The 22,594-nt window shown below is 29.9% G+C and overlaps 8 non-coding genes across 8 annotated transcripts; all 8 read left to right on the forward strand.

Moving 5' to 3' along the window:
- The first annotated feature begins 1,891 nt into the window (after positions 1–1,891).
- On the forward strand, positions 1,892–1,963 carry TRNAQ-CUG (transfer RNA glutamine (anticodon CUG)). Its single transcript has one exon. It is a non-coding gene; the product is annotated as a tRNA-Gln (tRNA).
- A 1,893-nt stretch (positions 1,964–3,856) lies between these two features.
- Positions 3,857–3,928, forward strand: TRNAQ-CUG (transfer RNA glutamine (anticodon CUG)). The gene has a single exon. It is a non-coding gene; the product is annotated as a tRNA-Gln (tRNA).
- Positions 3,929–7,644: 3,716 nt separating this feature from the next.
- Positions 7,645–7,716, forward strand: TRNAQ-CUG (transfer RNA glutamine (anticodon CUG)). The gene has a single exon. It is a non-coding gene; the product is annotated as a tRNA-Gln (tRNA).
- A 2,764-nt stretch (positions 7,717–10,480) lies between these two features.
- Positions 10,481–10,552, forward strand: TRNAQ-CUG (transfer RNA glutamine (anticodon CUG)). The gene has a single exon. It is a non-coding gene; the product is annotated as a tRNA-Gln (tRNA).
- Positions 10,553–12,369: 1,817 nt separating this feature from the next.
- Positions 12,370–12,441, forward strand: TRNAQ-CUG (transfer RNA glutamine (anticodon CUG)). Its single transcript has one exon. It is a non-coding gene; the product is annotated as a tRNA-Gln (tRNA).
- Positions 12,442–16,150: 3,709 nt separating this feature from the next.
- Positions 16,151–16,222, forward strand: TRNAQ-CUG (transfer RNA glutamine (anticodon CUG)). Its single transcript has one exon. It is a non-coding gene; the product is annotated as a tRNA-Gln (tRNA).
- A 2,768-nt stretch (positions 16,223–18,990) lies between these two features.
- TRNAQ-CUG (transfer RNA glutamine (anticodon CUG)) lies at positions 18,991–19,062 on the forward strand. Its single transcript has one exon. It is a non-coding gene; the product is annotated as a tRNA-Gln (tRNA).
- Positions 19,063–21,827: 2,765 nt separating this feature from the next.
- On the forward strand, positions 21,828–21,899 carry TRNAQ-CUG (transfer RNA glutamine (anticodon CUG)). The gene has a single exon. It is a non-coding gene; the product is annotated as a tRNA-Gln (tRNA).
- Positions 21,900–22,594: the final 695 nt, after the last annotated feature.

A 22,594-nucleotide genomic window follows, 5' to 3' on the forward strand; every position in this document is an offset into this window, starting at 1 on the left:
TGCATAAATTAAGTATCTTACACACTGAGAGACAGGTTTATCTGAATCCAGCGATCCGAGTTCAAATCTCGGTGGGACCTGATGTGTTTTAGTACCTTCAGTTTAAGTTCTTGATTGACAGAAAGTCTTCTTTTTCATACATATATAATAATTTTTTTAAATCACTGATTTTTGTAAATATGTACGAAAAGCTAAAAAAGGTAGTTATAGAACTGTATGTAATTATATGAATTTTACTATATAACCCAAATAAGCGTTGATGTAAATATATGTACAATAATTGCAATAAAATGTGTCTTCTAAGAATTTAACATTTTAGAAAAAAATGTTTAGCTCTCCCTCATGAATGAAGTTTCTTGGTGTATTGGTAACCACTCTGATCTTTGAATCCAGTGATCTGTATTTAAATCTTGGTAGGTCCTATTGGTTTTTTGTAAGTACCGTTCAGTTTATATTTCTCTGAGAGTACATTCTAATAAAAACTGTTTAAATGCTTCCTCATGAATGAGGTTTCCTGGTGTATTTGTAACCATTTTGGACTCTGAATCCATGATTTGTATTTACATCTTGGTAGGTCCTATTGTTTCTTTGCAAGTATTATGCAGTTCATATCTCTGAGAAAGAAAATATCTATAAATTGCATAAATTAAGAATCATACACACTGAGAGACAGGTTTATCTGTAATATAATTCCAATAAAATGTAACCTCTAAGAATCTTACACTGTGAGAATTTTTTTTACATGCCACCATATGAATGAGCTTTCATGGTGTACTGTTAACAATTCTGGACTCTGAAACCAATAATCTGTATATACAAATTGGTAGGTCCTAATGGTTTTATTTGTAAATACAATGTAGTACATATCTCTCTGAATGAATATTTCTGTATCTTGTAGAAATTAAGATCTTACACTCTGAGAGAAAGTTTTATACGTGTTATTAGAAGGGAGATTCCATGGTGTTATGGTTAGCACTCTGTACTCTGAATCCAGTAAATTGAGTTCAAATCTCGGTGGGACCAGGTGCATTTTAGTACCTTCAGTTTAAGTCCTTGACAAAAACTTTTCTTTTTTATACATATAATACATTTTTTAAATAACTGATTATTGTAAATATGTACTAAAATCTAAAAAAATGTAGTTATAGAAATGTTTATAATTATATGAATTTTACTGTGTAATCCAAATAAGCATTGATGTTAATATATGTACAATAACTTCAATAAATTGTGTCTTCTAAGAAACTAACATTTTAGAAAAAAATGTTTAGATGTTCCCTAATGAATGTGGTTTCTTGGTGTATTGGTAACCACTCCACTCTGATCTTTGAATACAGTGATATGTATTTAAATCTTGGTAGGTCCTATTGGTTTTTTGTAAGTACCATTCAGTTCATATCTCTCTGAGAGTACATTCTTATAAAAATATTTAGATGCTCCCTAATGGATGAGGTTTCATGGTGTATTGGTAAACATTTTGGACTCTGAATCCATGATCTATATTTACATCTTGGTAGGGTTTATTGGGTTTGTTGTAAGTACAATACAGTTAATATCTCTGATAAAGAAAATATCTATAAATTGCATAAATTAAGAATCTTACACACTGAGAGACAGGTTTATCTGTCATTTAATTCCAATAAAATGTATCCACTAAGAATCTTATACTCTGACAAAAAATGTACATGCTACCATATGAATGAGGTTTCATTGTGTACTGTTAACAATTCTGGACTCTGAAACCTATAATCTGTATAAAAATTTGGTAGGTCCTAATGGCTTTTTTTGTAAATACAATGTAATACTTATCTCTCTTATTATTATTCCTGCAACTTGTAGAAAATAAGATCTCACACTCTAAGAGAAAGTTGTATATGTGGTGTTAAAGAGGGGTTCCATGGTGTAATGGTTAGCACTCTGGACTCTGAATCCAGCGATCCTAGTTCAAATCTCGGTGGGACCTTCAGTTTAAATTCTTGATTGACAGAAAGTCTTCTTTTTCATACATATTATAATTGTTTTAAATCACTGATTTTTGTAAAGTGTTTTAGTACCTTCAGTTTAATTTCTTGATTGACAGAAAGTCTTCTTTTTCATACATATAATAATTTTTTTAAATCACTGATTTTTGTAAATATGTACTAAAAGCTAAAAAAAAGGTAGTTATAGAAATGTATGTAATTATATGAATTTTACTATATAACCTAAATAAGCGTTGATGTAAATATATGTACAATAATTGCAATAAAATGTGTCTTCTAAGAATCTAACATTTTAGAAAAAAATGTTTAGCTCTCCCTCATGAATGAAGTTTCTTGGTGTATTGGTAACCACTCTGATCTTTGAATCCAGTGATCTGTATTTAAATCTTGGTAGGTCCTATTGGTTTTTTGTAAGTACCGTTCAGTTTATATTTCTCTGAGAGTACATTCTAATAAAAACTGTTTAAATGCTTCCTCATGAATGAGGTTTCCTGGTGTATTTGTAACCATTTTGGACTCTGAATCCATGATTTGTTTTTACATCTTGGTAGGTCCTATTGTTTTTTTGTAAGTATTATGCAGTTCATATCTCTGAGAAAGAAAATATCTATAAATTGCATAAATTAAGAACCATACACACTGAGAGACAGGTTTATCGGTAATATAATTCCAATAAAATGTAACCTCTAAGAATCTTACACTGTGAGAACATTTTTTACATGCCACCATATGAATGAGCTTTCATGGTGTACTGTTAACAATTCTGGACTCTGAAACTAATAATCTGTATATACAAATTGGTAGGTCCTAATGGTTTTATTTGTAAATACAATGTAGTACATATCTCTCTGAATGAATATTTCTGTATCTTGTAGAAATAAAGATCTTACACTCTGAGAGAAAGTTTTATATGTGTTATTAGAAGGGATATTCCATGGTGTTATGGTTAGCACTCTGTACTCTGAATCCAGTAAATTGAGTTCAAATCTCGGTGGGACCAGGTGCATTTTCGTACAAAGTCTAATTCCTTGATTGACAAATTTTTTTCTTTTTTATACATATAATACATTTTTTAAAATTACTGATTATTGTAAAAATGTACTAAAATCTAAAAAAAAGGTAGTTATAGAAATGTTTGTAATTATATCAATTTTACTGTGTAATCCAAATAAGCATTGATGTTAATATATGTACAATAACTTCAATAAAATGTGTCTTCTAAGAATCTAACATTTTAGAAAAAAATGTTTAGATGTTCCCTAATGAATGTGGTTTCTTGGTGTATTGGTAACCACTCCACTCTGATCTTTGAATACAGTGATCTGTATTTAAATCTTGGTAGGTCCTATTGGTTTTTTGTAAGTACCATTCAGTTCATATCTCTCTGAGAGTACATTCTTATAAAAATATTTAGATGCTCCCTAATGGATGATGTTTCATGGTATATTGGTAAACATTTTGAACTCTGAATCCATGATCTATATTTACATCTTGGTAGGTTCTATTGGTTTTGTTGTAAGTACAATACAGTTAATATCTCTGAGAAAGAAAATATCTATAAATTGCATAAATTAAGAATCTTACACACTGAGAGACAGGTTTATCTGTCATTTAATTCCAATAAAATGTATCCACTAAGAATCTTATACTCTGACAAAAAATGTACATGCTACCATATGAATGAGGTTTCATTGTGTGCTGTTAACAATTCTGGACTCTGAAACCTATAATCTGTATAAAAATTTGGTAGGTCCTAATCGCTTTTTTTTGTAAATACAATGTAATACTTATCTCTCTGATTATTATTCCTGTAACTTGTAGAAAATAAGATCTCACACTCTAAGAGAAATTTGTATATGTTGTGTTAGAAGAGAGGTTCCATGGAGTAATGGTTAGCACTCTGGACTCTGAATCCAGCTATCCGAGTTCAAATCTCGGTGGGACCTCATGTGTTTTAGTACCTTCAGCTTAATTTCTTGATTGACAGAAAGTGTTCTTTTTCATACATATAATAATTTTTTTAAATCACTGATTTTTGTAAATATGTACTAAAAGTTAAAAAAAGGTAGTTATAGAAATGTATGTAATTATATGAATTTTACTATATAACCTAAATAAGCGTTGATGTAAATATATGTACAATAATTGCAATAAAATGTGTCTTCTAAGAATCTAACATTTTAGAAAAAAATGTTTAGCTCTCCCTCATGAATGAAGTTTCTTGGTGTATTGGTAACCACTCGGATCTTTGAATCCAGTGATCTGTATTTAAATCTTGGTAGGTCCTATTGTTTTTTTGTAAGTACCGTTCAGTTTATATTTCTCTGAGAGTACATTCTAATAAAAACTGTTTAAATGCTTCCTCATGAATGAGGTTTCCTGGTGTATTTGTAACCATTTTGGACTCTGAATCCATGATTTGTATTTACATCTTGGTAGGTCCTATTGTTTTTTTGTAAGTATTATGCAGTTCATATCTCTGAGAAAGAAAATATCTATAAATTGCATAAATTAAGAATCATACACACTGAGAGACAGGTTTATCGGTAATATAATTCCAATAAAATGTAACCTCTAAGAATCTTACACAGTGAGAACATTTTTTACATGCCACCATATGAATGAGCTTTCATGGTGTACTGTTAACAATTCTGGACTCTGAAACTAATAATCTGTATATACAAATTGGTAGGTCCTAATGGTTTTATTTGTAAATACAATGTAGTACATATCTCTCTGAATGAATATTTCTGTATCTTGTAGAAATAAAGATCTTACACTCTGAGATAAAGTTTTATATTTGTTATTAGAAGGGATATTCCATGGTGTTATGGTTAGCACTCTGTACTCTGAATCTAGTAAATTGAGTTCAAATCTCGGTGGGACCAGGTGCATTTTAGTACAAAGTTTAATTCCTTGATTGACAAAAACTTTTCTTTTTTATACATATAATAATTTTTTTTAAAATCACTGATTATTGTAAAAATGTACTAAAATCTAAAAAAAGGTAGTTATAGAAATGTTTGTAATTATATGAATTTTACTGTGTAATCCAAATAAGCATTGATGTTAATATATGTACAATAACTTCAATAAAATGTGTCTTCTAAGAATCTAACATTTTAGAAAAAAATGTTTAGATGTTCCCAAATGAATGTGGTTTCTTGGTGTATTGGTAACCACTCCACTCTGATCTTTGAATACAGTGATCTGTATTTAAATCTTGGTAGGTCCTATTGGTTTTTTGTAAGTACCATTCAGTTCATATCTCTCTGAGAGTACATTCTTATAAAAATATTTAGATGCTCCCTAATGGATGAGGTTTCATGGTATATTGGTAAACATTTTGGACTCTGAATCCATGATCTATATTTACATCTTGGTAGGTTCTATTGGTTTTGTTGTAAGTACAATACAGTTAATATCTCTGAGAAAGAAAATATCTATAAATTGCATAAATTAAGAATCTTACACACTGAGAGACAGGTTTATCTGTCATTTAATTCCAATAAAATGTATCCACTAAGAATCTTATACTCTGACAAAAAATGTACATGCTACCATATGAATGAGGTTTCATTGTGTGCTGTTAACAATTCTGGACTCTGAAACCTATAATCTGTATAAAAATTTGGTAGGTCCTAATGGCTTTTTTTTTTTTAAATACAATGTAATACTTGTCTCTCTGATTATTATTCCTGTAACTTGTAGAAAATAAGATCTCACACTCTAAGAGAAAGTTGTATATGTTGTGTTAGAAGAGAGTTTCCATGGTGTAATGGTTAGCACTCTGGGCTCTGAATCCAGCGATCTGAGTTCAAATCTCGGTGGGACCTGATGTGTTTTAGTACCTTCAGTTTAAGTTCTTGATTGACAGAAAGTCTTCTTTTTCATACATATAATAATTTTTTTAAATCACTGATTGTTGTAAATATGTACTAAAAGCTAGAAAAAGGTAGTTATAGAAATGTATGTAATTATATGAATTTTACTATATTACCCAAATAAGCGTTGATGTAAATATATGTACAATAATTGCAATAAAATGTGTCTTCTAAGAATCTAACATTTTAAAAAAAAATGTTTAGCTCTCCCTCATGAATGAAGTTTCTTGGTGTATTGGTAACCACTCTGATCTTTGAATCCAGTGATCTGTATTTAAATCTTGGTAGGTCCTATTGGTTTTTTGTAAGTACCGTTCAGTTTATATTTCTCTGAGAGTACATTCTAATAAAAACTGTTTAAATGCTTCCTCATGAATGAGGTTTCCTGGTGTATTTGTAACCATTTTGGACTCTGAATCCATGATTTGTATTTACATCTTGGTAGGTCCTATTGTTTTTTTGTAAGTACTGTATTATGCAGTTCATATCTCTGAGAAAGAAAATATCTATAAATTGCATAAATTAAGAATCATACACACTGAGAGACAGGTTTATCGGTAATATAATTCCAATAAAATGTAACCTCTAAGAATCTTACACTGTGAGAACATTTTTTACATGCCACCATATGAATGAGCTTTCATGGTGTACTGTCAACAATTCTGGACTCTGAAACTAATAATCTGTATATACAAATTGGTAGGTCCTAATGGTTTTATTTGTAAATACAATGTAGTACATATCTCTCTGAATGAATATTTCTGTATCTTGTAGAAATAAAGATCTTACACTCTGAGAGAAAGTTTTATATGTGTTATTAGAAGGGAGATTCCATGGTGTTATGGTTAGCACTCTGTACTCTGAATCCAGTAAATTGAGTTCAAACCTCGGTGGGACCAGGTGCATTTTAGTACCTTCAGTTTAAGTCCTTGATTGACAAAAACTTTTCTTTTTTTATACATATAATACATTTTTTTTTAAAAATCACTGATTATTGTAAAAATGTACTAAAATCTAAAAAAGGTAGTTATAGAAATGTTTGTAATTATATGAATTTTACTGTGTAATCCAAATAAGCATTGATGTTAATATATGCACAATAACTTCAATAAAATGTGTCTTCTAAGAATCTAACATTTTAGAAAAAAATGTTTAGATGTTCCCTAATGAATGTGGTTTCTTGGTGTATTGGTAACCACTCCACTCTAATCTTTGAATACAGTGATCTGTATTTAAATCTTGGTAGGTCCTATTGGTTTTTTGTAAGTACCATTCAGTTCATATCTCTCTGAGAGTACATTCTTATAAAAATATTTAGATGCTCCCTAATGGATGAGGTTTCATGGTATATTGGTAAACATTTTGGACTCTGAATCCATGATCTATATTTACATCTTGGTAGGTTCTATTGGTTTTGTTGTAAGTACAATACAGTTAATATCTCTGAGAAAGAAAATATCTATAATTTGCATAAATTAAGAATCTTACACACTGAGAGACAGGTTTATCTGTCATTTAATTCCAATAAAATGTATCCACTAAGAATCTTATACTCTGACAAAAAATGTACATGCTACCATATGAATGAGGTTTCATTGTGTACTGTTAACAATTCTGGACTCTGAAACCTATAATCTGTATAAAAATTTGGTAGGTCCTAATGGCTTTTTTTTGTAAATACAATGTAATACTTATCTCTCTGATTATTATTCCTGTAACTTGTAGAAAATAAGATCTCACACTCTAAGAGAAAGTTGTATATGTTGTGTTAGAAGAGAGGTTCCATGGTGTAATGGTTAGCACTCTGGACTCTGAATCCAGCGATCCGAGTTCAAATCTCGGTGGGACCTGATGTGTTTTAGTACCTTCAGTTTAAGTTCTTGATTGACAGAAAGTCTTCTTTTTCATACATATAATAGTTTTTTTAAATCACTGATTTTTGTTAATATGAACTAAAAGCTAAAAAAAGGTAGTTATAGAAATGTATGTAATTATATGAATTTTACTATATAACCCAAATAAGCGTTGATGTAAATATATGTACAATAATTGCAATAAAATGTATCTTCTAAGAATCTAACATTTTAGAAAAAAATGTTTAGCTCTCCCTCATGAATGAAGTTTCTTGGTGTATTGGTAACCACTCTGATCTTTGAATCCAGTGATCTGTATTTAAATCTTGGTAGGTCCTATTGGTTTTTTGTAAGTACCGTTCAGTTTATATTTCTCTGAGAGTACATTCTAATAAAAACTGTTTAAATGCTTCCTCATGAATGAGGTTTCCTGGTGTATTTGTAACCATTTTGGACTCTGAATCCATGATTTGTATTTACATCTTGGTAGGTCCTATTGTTTTTTTGTAAGTATTATGCAGTTCATATCTCTGAGAAAGAAAATATCTATAAATTGCATAAATTAAGAATCATACACACTGAGAGACAGGTTTATCGGTAATATAATTCCAATAAAATGTAACCTCTAAGAATCTTACACTGTGAGAACATTTTTTACATGCCACCATATGAATGAGCTTTCATGGTGTACTGTTAACAATTCTGGACTCTGAAACTAATAATCTGTATATACAAATTGGTAGGTCCTAATGGTTTTATTTGTAAATACAATGTAATACATATCTCTCTGAATGAATATTTCTGTATCTTGTAGAAATAAAGATCTTACACTCTGAGAGAAAGTTTTATATGTGTTATTAGAAGGGAGATTCCATGGTGTTATGGTTAGCACTCTGTACTCTGAATCCAGTAAATTGAGTTCAAACCTCGGTGGGACCAGGTGCATTTTAGTACCTTCAGTTTAAGTCCTTGATTGACAAAAACTTTTCTTTTTTTATACATATAATAATTTTTTTTTTAAAATCACTGATTATTGTAAAAATGTACTATAATCTAAAAAAAGGTAGTTATAGAAATGTTTGTAATTATATGAATTTTACTGTGTAATCCAAATAAGCATTGATGTTAATATATGTACAATAACTTCAATAAAATGTGTCTTCTAAGAATCTAACATTTTAGAAAAAAATGTTTAGCTCTCCCTCATGAATGAAGTTTCTTGGTGTATTGGTAACCACTCGGATCTTTGAATCCAGTGATCTGTATTTAAATCTTGGTAGGTCCTATTGGTTTTTTGTAAGTACCGTTCAGTTTATATTTCTCTGAGAGTACATTCTAATAAAAACTGTTTAAATGCTTCCTCATGAATGAGGTTTCCTGGTGTATTTGTAACCATTTTGGACTCTGAATCCATGATTTGTTTTTACATCTTGGTAGGTCCTATTGTTTTTTTGTAAGTATTATGCAGTTCATATCTCTGAGAAAGAAAATATCTATAAATTGCATAAATTAAGAATCATACACACTGAGAGACAGGTTTATCGGTAATATAATTCCAATAAAATGTAACCTCTAAGAATCTTACACTGTGAGAACATTTTTTACATGCCACCATATGAATGAGCTTTCATGGTGTACTGTTAACAATTCTGGACTCTGAAACTAATAATCTGTATATACAAATTGGTAGGTCCTAATGGTTTTATTTGTAAATACAATGTAATACATATCTCTCTGAATGAATATTTCTGTATCTTGTAGAAATAAAGATCTTACACTCTGAGAGAAAGTTTTATATGTGTTATTAGAAGGGATATTCCATGGTGTTATGGTTAGCACTCTGTACTCTGAATCCAGTAAATTGAGTTCAAATCTCGGTGGGACCAGGTGCATTTTCGTACAAAGTTTAATTCCTTGATTGACAAAAACTTTTCTTTTTTATACATATAATACATTTTTTTTAAATTACTGATTATTGTAAAAATGTACTAAAATCTAAAAAAAAGGTAGTTATAGAAATGTTTGTAATTATATGAATTTTACTGTGTAATCCAAATAAGCATTGATGTTAATATATGTACAATAACTTCAATAAAATGTGTCTTCTAAGAATCTAACATTTTAGAAAAAAATGTTTAGATGTTCCCTAATGAATGTGGTTTCTTGGTGTATTGGTAACCACTCCACTCTGATCTTTGAATACAGTGATCTGTATTTAAATCTTGGTAGGTCCTATTGGTTTTTTGTAAGTACCATTCAGTTCATATCTCTCTGAGAGTACATTCTTATAAAAATATTTAGATGCTCCCTAATGGATGAGGTTTCATGGTATATTGGTAAACATTTTGGACTCTGAATCCATGATCTATATTTACATCTTGGTAGGTTCTATTGGTTTTGTTGTAAGAACAATACAGTTAATATCTCTGAGAAAGAAAATATCTATAAATTGCATAAATTAAGAATCTTACACACTGAGAGACAGGTTTATCTGTCATTTAATTCCAATAAAATGTATCCACTAAGAATCTTATACTCTGACAAAAAATGTACATGCTACCATATGAATGAGGTTTCATTGTGTACTGTTAACAATTCTGGACTCTGAAACCTATAATCTGTATAAAAATGTGGTAGGTCCTAATGGCTTTTTTTTGTAAATACAATGTAATACTTATCTCTCTGATTATTATTCCTGTAACTTGTAGAAAATAAGATCTCACACTCTAAGAGAAAGTTGTATATGTTGTGTTAGAAGAGAGGTTCCATGGTGTAATGGTTAGCACTCTGTACTCTGAATCCAGCGATCCGAGTTCAAATCTCGGTGGGACCTGATGTGTTTTAGTACCTTCAGTTTAAGTTCTTGATTGACAGAAAGTCTTCTTTTTCATACATATAATAGTTTTTTTAAATCACTGATTTTTGTTAATATGTACTAAAAGCTAAAAAAAGGTAGTTATAGAAATGTATGTAATTATATGAATTTTACTATATAACCCAAATAAGCGTTGATGTAAATATATGTACAATAATTGCAATAAAATGTATCTTCTAAGAATCTAACATTTTAGAAAAAAATGTTTAGCTCTCCCTCATGAATGAAGTTTCTTGGTGTATTGGTAACCACTCGGATCTTTGAATCCAGTGATCTGTATTTAAATCTTGGTAGGTCCTATTGGTTTTTTGTAAGTACCGTTCAGTTTATATTTCTCTGAGAGTACATTCTAATAAAAACTGTTTAAATGCTTCCTCATGAATGAGGTTTCCTGGTGTATTTGTAACCATTTTGGACTCTGAATCCATGATTTGTTTTTACATCTTGGTAGGTCCTATTGTTTTTTTGTAAGTATTATGCAGTTCATATCTCTGAGAAAGAAAATATCTATAAATTGCATAAATTAAGAATCATACACACTGAGAGACAGGTTTATCGGTAATATAATTCCAATAAAATGTAACCTCTAAGAATCTTACACTGTGAGAACATTTTTTACATGCCACCATATGAATGAGCTTTCATGGTGTACTGTTAACAATTCTGGACTCTGAAACTAATAATCTGTATATACAAATTGGTAGGTCCTAATGGTTTTATTTGTAAATACAATGTAGTACATATCTCTCTGAATGAATATTTCTGTATCTTGTAGAAATAAAGATCTTACACTCTGAGAGAAAGTTTTATATGTGTTATTAGAAGGGATAATCCATGGTGTTATGGTTAGCACTCTGTACTCTGAATCCAGTAAATTGAGTTCAAATCTCGGTGGGACCAGGTGCATTTTCGTACAAAGTTTAATTCCTTGATTGACAAAAACTATTCTTTTTTATACATATAATACATTTTTTTTTAAATTACTGATTATTGTAAAAATGTACTAAAATCTAAAAAAAGGTAGTTATAGAAATGTTTGTAATTATATGAATTTTACTGTGTAATCCAAATAAGCATTGATGTTAATATATGTACAATAACTTCAATAAAATGTGTCTTCTAAGAATCTAACATTTTAGAAAAAAATGTTTAGATGTTCCCTAATGAATGTGGTTTCTTGGTGTATTGGTAACCACTCCACTCTGATCTTTGAATACAGTGATCTGTATTTAAATCTTGGTAGGTCCTATTGGTTTTTTGTAAGTACCATTCAGTTCATATCTCTCTGAGAGTACATTCTTATAAAAATATTTAGATGCTCCCTAATGGATGAGGTTTCATGGTATATTGGTAAACATTTTGGACTCTGAATCCATGATCTATATTTACATCTTGGTAGGTTCTATTGGTTTTGTTGTAAGAACAATACAGTTAATATCTCTGAGAAAGAAAATATCTATAAATTGCATAAATTAAGAATCTTACACACTGAGAGACAGGTTTATCTGTCATTTAATTCCAATAAAATGTATCCACTAAGAATCTTATACTCTGACAAAAAATGTACATGCTACCATATGAATGAGGTTTCATTGTGTGCTGTTAACAATTCTGGACTCTGAAACCTATAATCTGTATAAAAATTTGGTAGGTCCTAATCGCTTTTTTTTGTAAATACAATGTAATACTTATCTCTCTGATTATTATTCCTGTAACTTGTAGAAAATAAGATCTCACACTCTAAGAGAAATTTGTATATGTTGTGTTAGAAGAGAGGTTCCATGGAGTAATGGTTAGCACTCTGGACTCTGAATCCAGCTATCCGAGTTCAAATCTCGGTGGGACCTCATGTGTTTTAGTACCTTCAGTTTAATTTCTTGATTGACAGAAAGTGTTCTTTTTCATACATATAATAATTTTTTTAAATCACTGATTTTTGTAAATATGTACTAAAAGCTAAAAAAAAGGTAGTTATAGAAATGTATGTAATTATATGAATTTTACTATATAACCTAAATAAGCGTTGATGTAAATATATGTACAATAATTGCAATAAAATGTGTCTTCTAAGAATCTAACATTTTAGAAAAAAATGTTTAGCTCTCCCTCATGAATGAAGTTTCTTGGTGTATTGGTAACCACTCGGATCTTTGAATCCAGTGATCTGTATTTAAATCTTGGTAGGTCCTATTGTTTTTTGTAAGTACCGTTCAGTTTATATTTCTCTGAGAGTACATTCTAATAAAAACTGTTTAAATGCTTCCTCATGAATGAGGTTTCCTGGTGTATTTGTAACCATTTTGGACTCTGAATCCATGATTTGTATTTACATCTTGGTAGGTCCTATTGTTTTTTTGTAAGTATTATGCAGTTCATATCTCTGAGAAAGAAAATATCTATAAATTGCATAAATTAAGAATCATACACACTGAGAGACAGGTTTATCGGTAATATAATTCCAATAAAATGTAACCTCTAAGAATCTTACACAGTGAGAACATTTTTTACATGCCACCATATGAATGAGCTTTCATGGTGTACTGTTAACAATTCTAGACTCTGAAACTAATAATCTGTATATACAAATTGGTAGGTCCTAATGGTTTTATTTGTAAATACAATGTAGTACATATCTCTCTGAATGAATATTTCTGTATCTTGTAGAAATAAAGATCTTACACTCTGAGATAAAGTTTTATATTTGTTATTAGAAGGGATATTCCATGGTGTTATGGTTAGCACTCTGTACTCTGAATCTAGTAAATTGAGTTCAAATCTCGGTGGGACCAGGTGCATTTTAGTACAAAGTTTAATTCCTTGATTGACAAAAACTTTTCTTTTTTATACATATAATAATTTTTTTTAAAATCACTGATTATTGTAAAAATGTACTAAAATCTAAAAAAAAGGTAGTTATAGAAATGTTTGTAATTATATGAATTTTACTGTGTAATCCAAATAAGCATTGATGTTAATATATGTACAATAACTTCAATAAAATGTGTCTTCTAAGAATCTAACATTTTAGAAAAAAATGTTTAGATGTTCCCTAATGAATGTGGTTTCTTGGTGTATTGGTAACCACTCCACTCTGATCTTTGAATACAGTGATCTGTATTTAAATCTTGGTAGGTCCTATTGGTTTTTTGTAAGTACCATTCAGTTCATATCTCTCTGAGAGTACATTCTTATAAAAATATTTAGATGCTCCCTAATGGATGAGGTTTCATGATATATTGGTAAACATTTTGGACTCTGAATCCATGATCTATATTTACATCTTGGTAGGTTTTATTGGTTTTGTTGTAAGTACAATACAGTTAATATCTCTGAGAAAGAAAATATCTATAAATTGCATAAATTAAGAATCTTACACACTGAGAGACAGGTTTATCTGTCATTTAATTCCAATAAAATGTATCCACTAAGAATCTTATACTCTGACAATAAATGTGCATGCTACCATATGAATGAGGTTTCATTGTGTGCTGTTAACAATTCTGGACTCTGAAACCTATAATCTGTATAAAAATTTGGTAGGTCCTAATGGCTTTTTTTTTTTTAAATACAATGTAATACTTGTCTCTCTGATTATTATTCCTGTAACTTGTAGAAAATAAGATCTCACACTCTAAGAGAAAGTTGTATATGTTGTGTTAGAAGAGAGTTTCCATGGTGTAATGGTTAGCACTCTGGGCTCTGAATCCAGCGATCTGAGTTCAAATCTCGGTGGGACCTGATGTGTTTTAGTACCTTCAGTTTAAGTTCTTGATTGACAGAAAGTCTTCTTTTTCATACATATAATAATTTTTTTAAATCACTGATTGTTGTAAATATGTACTAAAAGCTAGAAAAAGGTAGTTATAGAAATGTATGTAATTATATGAATTTTACTATATTACCCAAATAAGCGTTGATGTAAATATATGTACAATAATTGCAATAAAATGTGTCTTCTAAGAATCTAACATTTTAGAAAAAAATGTTTAGCTCTCCCTCATGAATGAAGTTTCTTGGTGTATTGGTAACCACTCGGATCTTTGAATCCAGTGATCTGTATTTAAATCTTGGTAGGTCCTATTGTTTTTTTGTAAGTACCGTTCAGTTTATATTTCTCTGAGAGTACATTCTAATAAAAACTGTTTAAATGCTTCCTCATGAATGAGGTTTCCTGGTGTATTTGTAACCATTTTGGACTCTGAATCCATGATTTGTATTTACATCTTGGTAGGTCCTATTGTTTTTTTGTAAGTATTATGCAGTTCATATCTCTGAGAAAGAAAATATCTATAAATTGCATAAATTAAGAATCATACACACTGAGAGACAGGTTTATCGGTAATATAATTCCAATAAAATGTAACCTCTAAGAATCTTACACAGTGAGAACATTTTTTACATGCCACCATATGAATGAGCTTTCATGGTGTACTGTTAACAATTCTGGACTCTGAAACTAATAATCTGTATATACAAATTGGTAGGTCCTAATGGTTTTATTTGTAAATACAATGTAGTACATATCTCTCTGAATGAATATTTCTGTATCTTGTAGAAATAAAGATCTTACACTCTGAGATAAAGTTTTATATTTGTTATTAGAAGGGATATTCCATGGTGTTATGGTTAGCACTCTGTACTCTGAATCTAGTAAATTGAGTTCAAATCTCGGTGGGACCAGGTGCATTTTAGTACAAAGTTTAATTCCTTGATTGACAAAAACTTTTCTTTTTTATACATATAATAATTTTTTTTAAAATCACTGATTATTGTAAAAATGTACTAAAATCTAAAAAAAGGTAGTTATAGAAATGTTTGTAATTATATGAATTTTACTGTGTAATCCAAATAAGCATTGATGTTAATATATGTACAATAACTTCAATAAAATGTGTCTTCTAAGAATCTAACATTTTAGAAAAAAATGTTTAGATGTTCCCAAATGAATGTGGTTTCTTGGTGTATTGGTAACCACTCCACTCTGATCTTTGAATACAGTGATCTGTATTTAAATCTTGGTAGGTCCTATTGGTTTTTTGTAAGTACCATTCAGTTCATATCTCTCTGAGAGTACATTCTTATAAAAATATTTAGATGCTCCCTAATGGATGAGGTTTCATGGTATATTGGTAAACATTTTGGACTCTGAATCCATGATCTATATTTACATCTTGGTAGGTTCTATTGGTTTTGTTGTAAGTACAATACAGTTAATATCTCTGAGAAAGAAAATATCTATAAATTGCATAAATTAAGAATCTTACACACTGAGAGACAGGTTTATCTGTCATTTAATTCCAATAAAATGTATCCACTAAGAATCTTATACTCTGACAAAAAATGTACATGCTACCATATGAATGAGGTTTCATTGTGTGCTGTTAACAATTCTGGACTCTGAAACCTATAATCTGTATAAAAATTTGGTAGGTCCTAATGGCTTTTTTTTTTTTAAATACAATGTAATACTTGTCTCTCTGATTATTATTCCTGTAACTTGTAGAAAATAAGATCTCACACTCTAAGAGAAAGTTGTATATGTTGTGTTAGAAGAGAGTTTCCATGGTGTAATGGTTAGCACTCTGGGCTCTGAATCCAGCGATCCGAGTTCAAATCTCGGTGGGACCTGATGTGTTTTAGTACCTTCAGTTTAAGTTCTTGATTGACAGAAAGTCTTCTTTTTCATACATATAATAATTTTTTTAAATCACTGATTGTTGTAAATATGTACTAAAAGCTAGAAAAAGGTAGTTATAGAAATGTATGTAATTATATGAATTTTACTATATTACCCAAATAAGCGTTGATGTAAATATATGTACAATAATTGCAATAAAATGTGTCTTCTAAGAATCTAACATTTTAAAAAAAAATGTTTAGCTCTCCCTCATGAATGAAGTTTCTTGGTGTATTGGTAACCACTCTGATCTTTGAATCCAGTGATCTGTATTTAAATCTTGGTAGGTCCTATTGGTTTTTTGTAAGTACCGTTCAGTTTATATTTCTCTGAGAGTACATTCTAATAAAAACTGTTTAAATGCTTCCTCATGAATGAGGTTTCCTGGTGTATTTGTAACCATTTTGGACTCTGAATCCATGATTTGTATTTACATCTTGGTAGGTCCTATTGTTTTTTTGTAAGTACTGTATTATGCAGTTCATATCTCTGAGAAAGAAAATATCTATAAATTGCATAAATTAAGAATCATACACACTGAGAGACAGGTTTATCGGTAATATAATTCCAATAAAATGTAACCTCTAAGAATCTTACACTGTGAGAACATTTTTTACATGCCACCATATGAATGAGCTTTCATGGTGTACTGTCAACAATTCTGGACTCTGAAACTAATAATCTGTATATACAAATTGGTAGGTCCTAATGGTTTTATTTGTAAATACAATGTAGTACATATCTCTCTGAATGAATATTTCTGTATCTTGTAGAAATAAAGATCTTACACTCTGAGAGAAAGTTTTATATGTGTTATTAGAAGGGAGATTCCATGGTGTTATGGTTAGCACTCTGTACTCTGAATCCAGTAAATTGAGTTCAAACCTCGGTGGGACCAGGTGCATTTTAGTACCTTCAGTTTAAGTCCTTGATTGACAAAAACTTTTCTTTTTTATACATATAATACATTTTTTTTTAAAAATCACTGATTATTGTAAAAATGTACTAAAATCTAAAAAAGGTAGTTATAGAAATGTTTGTAATTATATGAATTTTACTGTGTAATCCAAATAAGCATTGATGTTAATATATGTACAATAACTTCAATAAAATGTGTCTTCTAAGAATCTAACATTTTAGAAAAAAATGTTTAGCTCTCCCTCATGAATGAAGTTTCTTGGTGTATTGGTAACCACTCGGATCTTTGAATCCAGTGATCTGTATTTAAATCTTGGTAGGTCCTATTGGTTTTTTGTAAGTACCGTTCAGTTTATATTTCTCTGAGAGTACATTCTAATAAAAACTGTTTAAATGCTTCCTCATGAATGAGGTTTCCTGGTGTATTTGTAACCATTTTGGACTCTGAATCCATGATTTGTTTTTACATCTTGGTAGGTCCTATTGTTTTTTTGTAAGTATTATGCAGTTCATATCTCTGAGAAAGAAAATATCTATAAATTGCATAAATTAAGAATCATACACACTGAGAGACAGGTTTATCGGTAATATAATTCCAATAAAATGTAACCTCTAAGAATCTTACACTGTGAGAACATTTTTTACATGCCACCATATGAATGAGCTTTCATGGTGTACTGTTAACAATTCTGGACTCTGAAACTAATAATCTGTATATACAAATTGGTAGGTCCTAATGGTTTTATTTGTAAATACAATGTAATACATATCTCTCTGAATGAATATTTCTGTATCTTGTAGAAATAAAGATCTTACACTCTGAGAGAAAGTTTTATATGTGTTATTAGAAGGGATATTCCATGGTGTTATGGTTAGCACTCTGTACTCTGAATCCAGTAAATTGAGTTCAAATCTCGGTGGGACCAGGTGCATTTTCGTACAAAGTTTAATTCCTTGATTGACAAAAACTTTTCTTTTTTATACATATAATACATTTTTTTTGAATTACTGATTATTGTAAAAATGTACTAAAATCTAAAAAAAAGGTAGTTATAGAAATGTTTGTAATTATATGAATTTTACTGTGTAATCCAAATAAGCATTGATGTTAATATATGTACAATAACTTCAATAAAATGTGTCTTCTAAGAATCTAACATTTTAAAAAAAAATGTTTAGATGTTCCCTAATGAATGTGGTTTCTTGGTGTATTGGTAACCACTCCACTCTGATCTATGAATACAGTGATCTGTATTTAAACCTTGGTAGGTCCTATTGGTTTTTTGTAAGTACCATTCAGTTCATATCTCTCTGAGAGTACATTCTTATAAAAATATTTAGATGCTCCCTAATGGATGAGGTTTCATGGTATATTGGTAAACATTTTGGACTCTGAATCTATGATCTATATTTACATCTTGGTAGGTTCTATTGGTTTTGTTGTAAGAACAATACAGTTAATATCTCTGAGAAAGAAAATATCTATAAATTGCATAAATTAAGAATCTTGCACACTGAGAGACAGGTTTATCTGTCATTTAATTCCAATAAAATGTATCCACTAATAATCTTATACTCTGACAAAAAATGTACATGCTACCATATGAATGAGGTTTCATTGTGTACTGTTAACAATTCTGGACTCTGAAACCTATAATCTGTATAAAAATTTGGTAGGTCCTAATGGCTTTTTTTTGTAAATACAATGTAATACTTATCTCTCTGATTATTATTCCTGTAACTTGTAGAAAATAAGATCTCACACTCTAAGAGAAAGTTGTATATGTTGTGTTAGAAGAGAGGTTCCATGGTGTAATGGTTAGCACTCTGGACTCTGAATCCAGCGATCCGAGTTCAAATCTCGGTGGGACCTGATGTGTTTTAGTACCTTCAGTTTAAGTTCTTGATTGACAGAAAGTCTTCTTTTTCATACATATAATAGTTTTTTTAAATCACTGATTTTTGTTAATATGAACTAAAAGCTAAAAAAAGGTAGTTATAGAAATGTATGTAATTATATGAATTTTACTATATAACCCAAATAAGCGTTGATGTAAATATATGTACAATAATTGCAATAAAATGTATCTTCTAAGAATCTAACATTTTAGAAAAAAATGTTTAGCTCTCCCTCATGAATGAAGTTTCTTGGTGTATTGGTAACCACTCTGATCTTTGAATCCAGTGATCTGTATTTAAATCTTGGTAGGTCCTATTGGTTTTTTGTAAGTACCGTTCAGTTTATATTTCTCTGAGAGTACATTCTAATAAAAACTGTTTAAATGCTTCCTCATGAATGAGGTTTCCTGGTGTATTTGTAACCATTTTAGACTCTGAATCCATGATTTGTATTAACATCTTGGTAGATCCTATTGTTTTTTTGTAAGTATTATGCAGTTCATATCTCTGAGAAAGAAAATATCTATAAATTGCATAAATTAAGAATAATACACACTGAGAGACAGGTTTATCGGTAATATAATTCCAATAAAATGTAACCTCTAAGAATCTTACACTGTGAGAACATTTTTTACATGCCACCATATGAATGAGCTTTCATGGTGTACTGTTAACAATTCTGGACTCTGAAACTTATAATCTGTATATACAAATTGGTAGGTCCTAATGGTTTTATTTGTAAATACAATGTAGTACATATCTCTCTGAATGAATATTTCTGTATCTTGTAGAAATAAAGATCTTACACTCTGAGAGAAAGTTTTATATGTGTTATTAGAAGGGAGATTCCATGGTGTTATGGTTAGCACTCTGTACTCTGAATCCAGTAAATTGAGTTCAAACCTCGGTGGGACCAGGTGCATTTTAGTACCTTCAGTTTAAGTCCTTGATTGACAAAAACTTTTCTTTTTTTATACATATAATAATTTTTTTTTAAAAATCACTGATTATTGTAAAAATGTACTATAATCTAAAAAAAGGTAGTTATAGAAATGTTTGTAATTATATGAATTTTACTGTGTAATCCAAATAAGCATTGATGTTAATATATGTACAATAACTTCAATAAAATGTGTCTTCTAAGAATCTAACATTTTAGAAAAAAATGTTTAGCTCTCCCTCATGAATGAAGTTTCTTGGTGTATTGGTAACCACTCGGATCTTTGAATCCAGTGATCTGTATTTAAATCTTGGTAGGTCCTATTGGTTTTTTGTAAGTACCGTTCAGTTTATTTTTCTCTGAGAGTACATTCTAATAAAAACTGTTTAAATGCTTCCTCATGAATGAGGTTTCCTGGTGTATTTGTAACCATTTTGGACTCTGAATCCATGATTTGTTTTTACATCTTGGTAGGTCCTATTGTTTTTTTGGTAAGTATTATGCAGTTCATATCTCTGAGAAAGAAAATATCTATAAATTGCATAAATTAAGAATCATACACACTGAGAGACAGGTTTATCGGTAATATAATTCCAATAAAATGTAACCTCTAAGAATCTTACACTGTGAGAACATTTTTTACATGCCACCATATGAATGAGCTTTCATGGTGTACTGTTAACAATTCTGGACTCTGAAACTAATAATCTGTATATACAAATTGGTAGGTCCTAATGGTTTTATTTGTAAATACAATGTAGTACATATCTCTCTGAATGAATATTTCTGTATCTTGTAGAAATAAAGATCTTACACTCTGAGAGAAAGTTTTATATGTGTTATTAGAAGGGATATTCCATGGTGTTATGGTTAGCACTCTGTACTCTGAATCCAGTAAATTGAGTTCAAATCTCGGTGGGACCAGGTGCATTTTCGTACAAAGTTTAATTCCTTGATTGACAAAAACTTTTCTTTTTTATACATATAATACATTTTTTTTAAATTACTGATTATTGTAAAAATGTACTAAAATCTAAAAAAAAGGTAGTTATAGAAATGTTTGTAATTATATGAATTTTACTGTGTAATCCAAATAAGCATTGATGTTAATATATGTACAATAACTTCAATAAAATGTGTCTTCTAAGAATCTAACATTTTAGAAAAAAATGTTTAGATGTTCCCTAATGAATGTGGTTTCTTGGTGTATTGGTAACCACTCCACTCTGATCTTTGAATACAGTGATCTGTATTTAAATCTTGGTAGGTCCTATTGGTTTTTTGTAAGTACCATTCAGTTCATATCTCTCTGAGAGTACATTCTTATAAAAATATTTAGATGCTCCCTAATGGATGAGGTTTCATGGTATATTGGTAAACATTTTGGACTCTGAATCCATGATCTATATTTACATCTTGGTAGGTTCTATTGGTTTTGTTGTAAGAACAATACAGTTAATATCTCTGAGAAAGAAAATATCTATAAATTGCATAAATTAAGAATCTTACACACTGAGAGACAGGTTTATCTGTCATTTAATTCCAATAAAATGTATCCACTAAGAATCTTATACTCTGACAAAAAATGTACATGCTACCATATGAATGAGGTTTCATTGTGTACTGTTAACAATTCTGGACTCTGAAACCTATAATCTGTATAAAAATGTGGTAGGTCCTAATGGCTTTTTTTTGTAAATACAATGTAATACTTATCTCTCTGATTATTATTCCTGTAACTTGTAGAAAATAAGATCTCACACTCTAAGAGAAAGTTGTATATGTTGTGTTAGAAGAGAGGTTCCATGGTGTAATGGTTAGCACTCTGTACTCTGAATCCAGCGATCCGAGTTCAAATCTCGGTGGGACCTGATGTGTTTTAGTACCTTCAGTTTAAGTTCTTGATTGACAGAAAGTCTTCTTTTTCATACATATAATAGTTTTTTTAAATCACTGATTTTTGTTAATATGTACTAAAAGCTAAAAAAAGGTAGTTATAGAAATGTATGTAATTATATGAATTTTACTATATAACCCAAATAAGCGTTGATGTAAATATATGTACAATAATTGCAATAAAATGTATCTTCTAAGAATCTAACATTTTAGAAAAAAATGTTTAGCTCTCCCTCATGAATGAAGTTTCTTGGTGTATTGGTAACCACTCGGATCTTTGAATCCAGTGATCTGTATTTAAATCTTGGTAGGTCCTATTGGTTTTTTGTAAGTACCGTTCAGTTTATATTTCTCTGAGAGTACATTCTAATAAAAACTGTTTAAATGCTTCCTCATGAATGAGGTTTCCTGGTGTATTTGTAACCATTTTGGACTCTGAATCCATGATTTGTTTTTACATCTTGGTAGGTCCTATTGTTTTTTTGTAAGTATTATGCAGTTCATATCTCTGAGAAAGAAAATATCTATAAATTGCATAAATTAAGAATCATACACACTGAGAGACAGGTTTATCGGTAATATAATTCCAATAAAATGTAACCTCTAAGAATCTTACACTGTGAGAACATTTTTTACATGCCACCATATGAATGAGCTTTCATGGTGTACT

Source organism: Pseudophryne corroboree, chromosome 11 (genome assembly GCF_028390025.1).
Source record: "Pseudophryne corroboree isolate aPseCor3 chromosome 11, aPseCor3.hap2, whole genome shotgun sequence".
Classification (NCBI taxonomy): Eukaryota; Metazoa; Chordata; class Amphibia; order Anura; family Myobatrachidae; genus Pseudophryne; species Pseudophryne corroboree.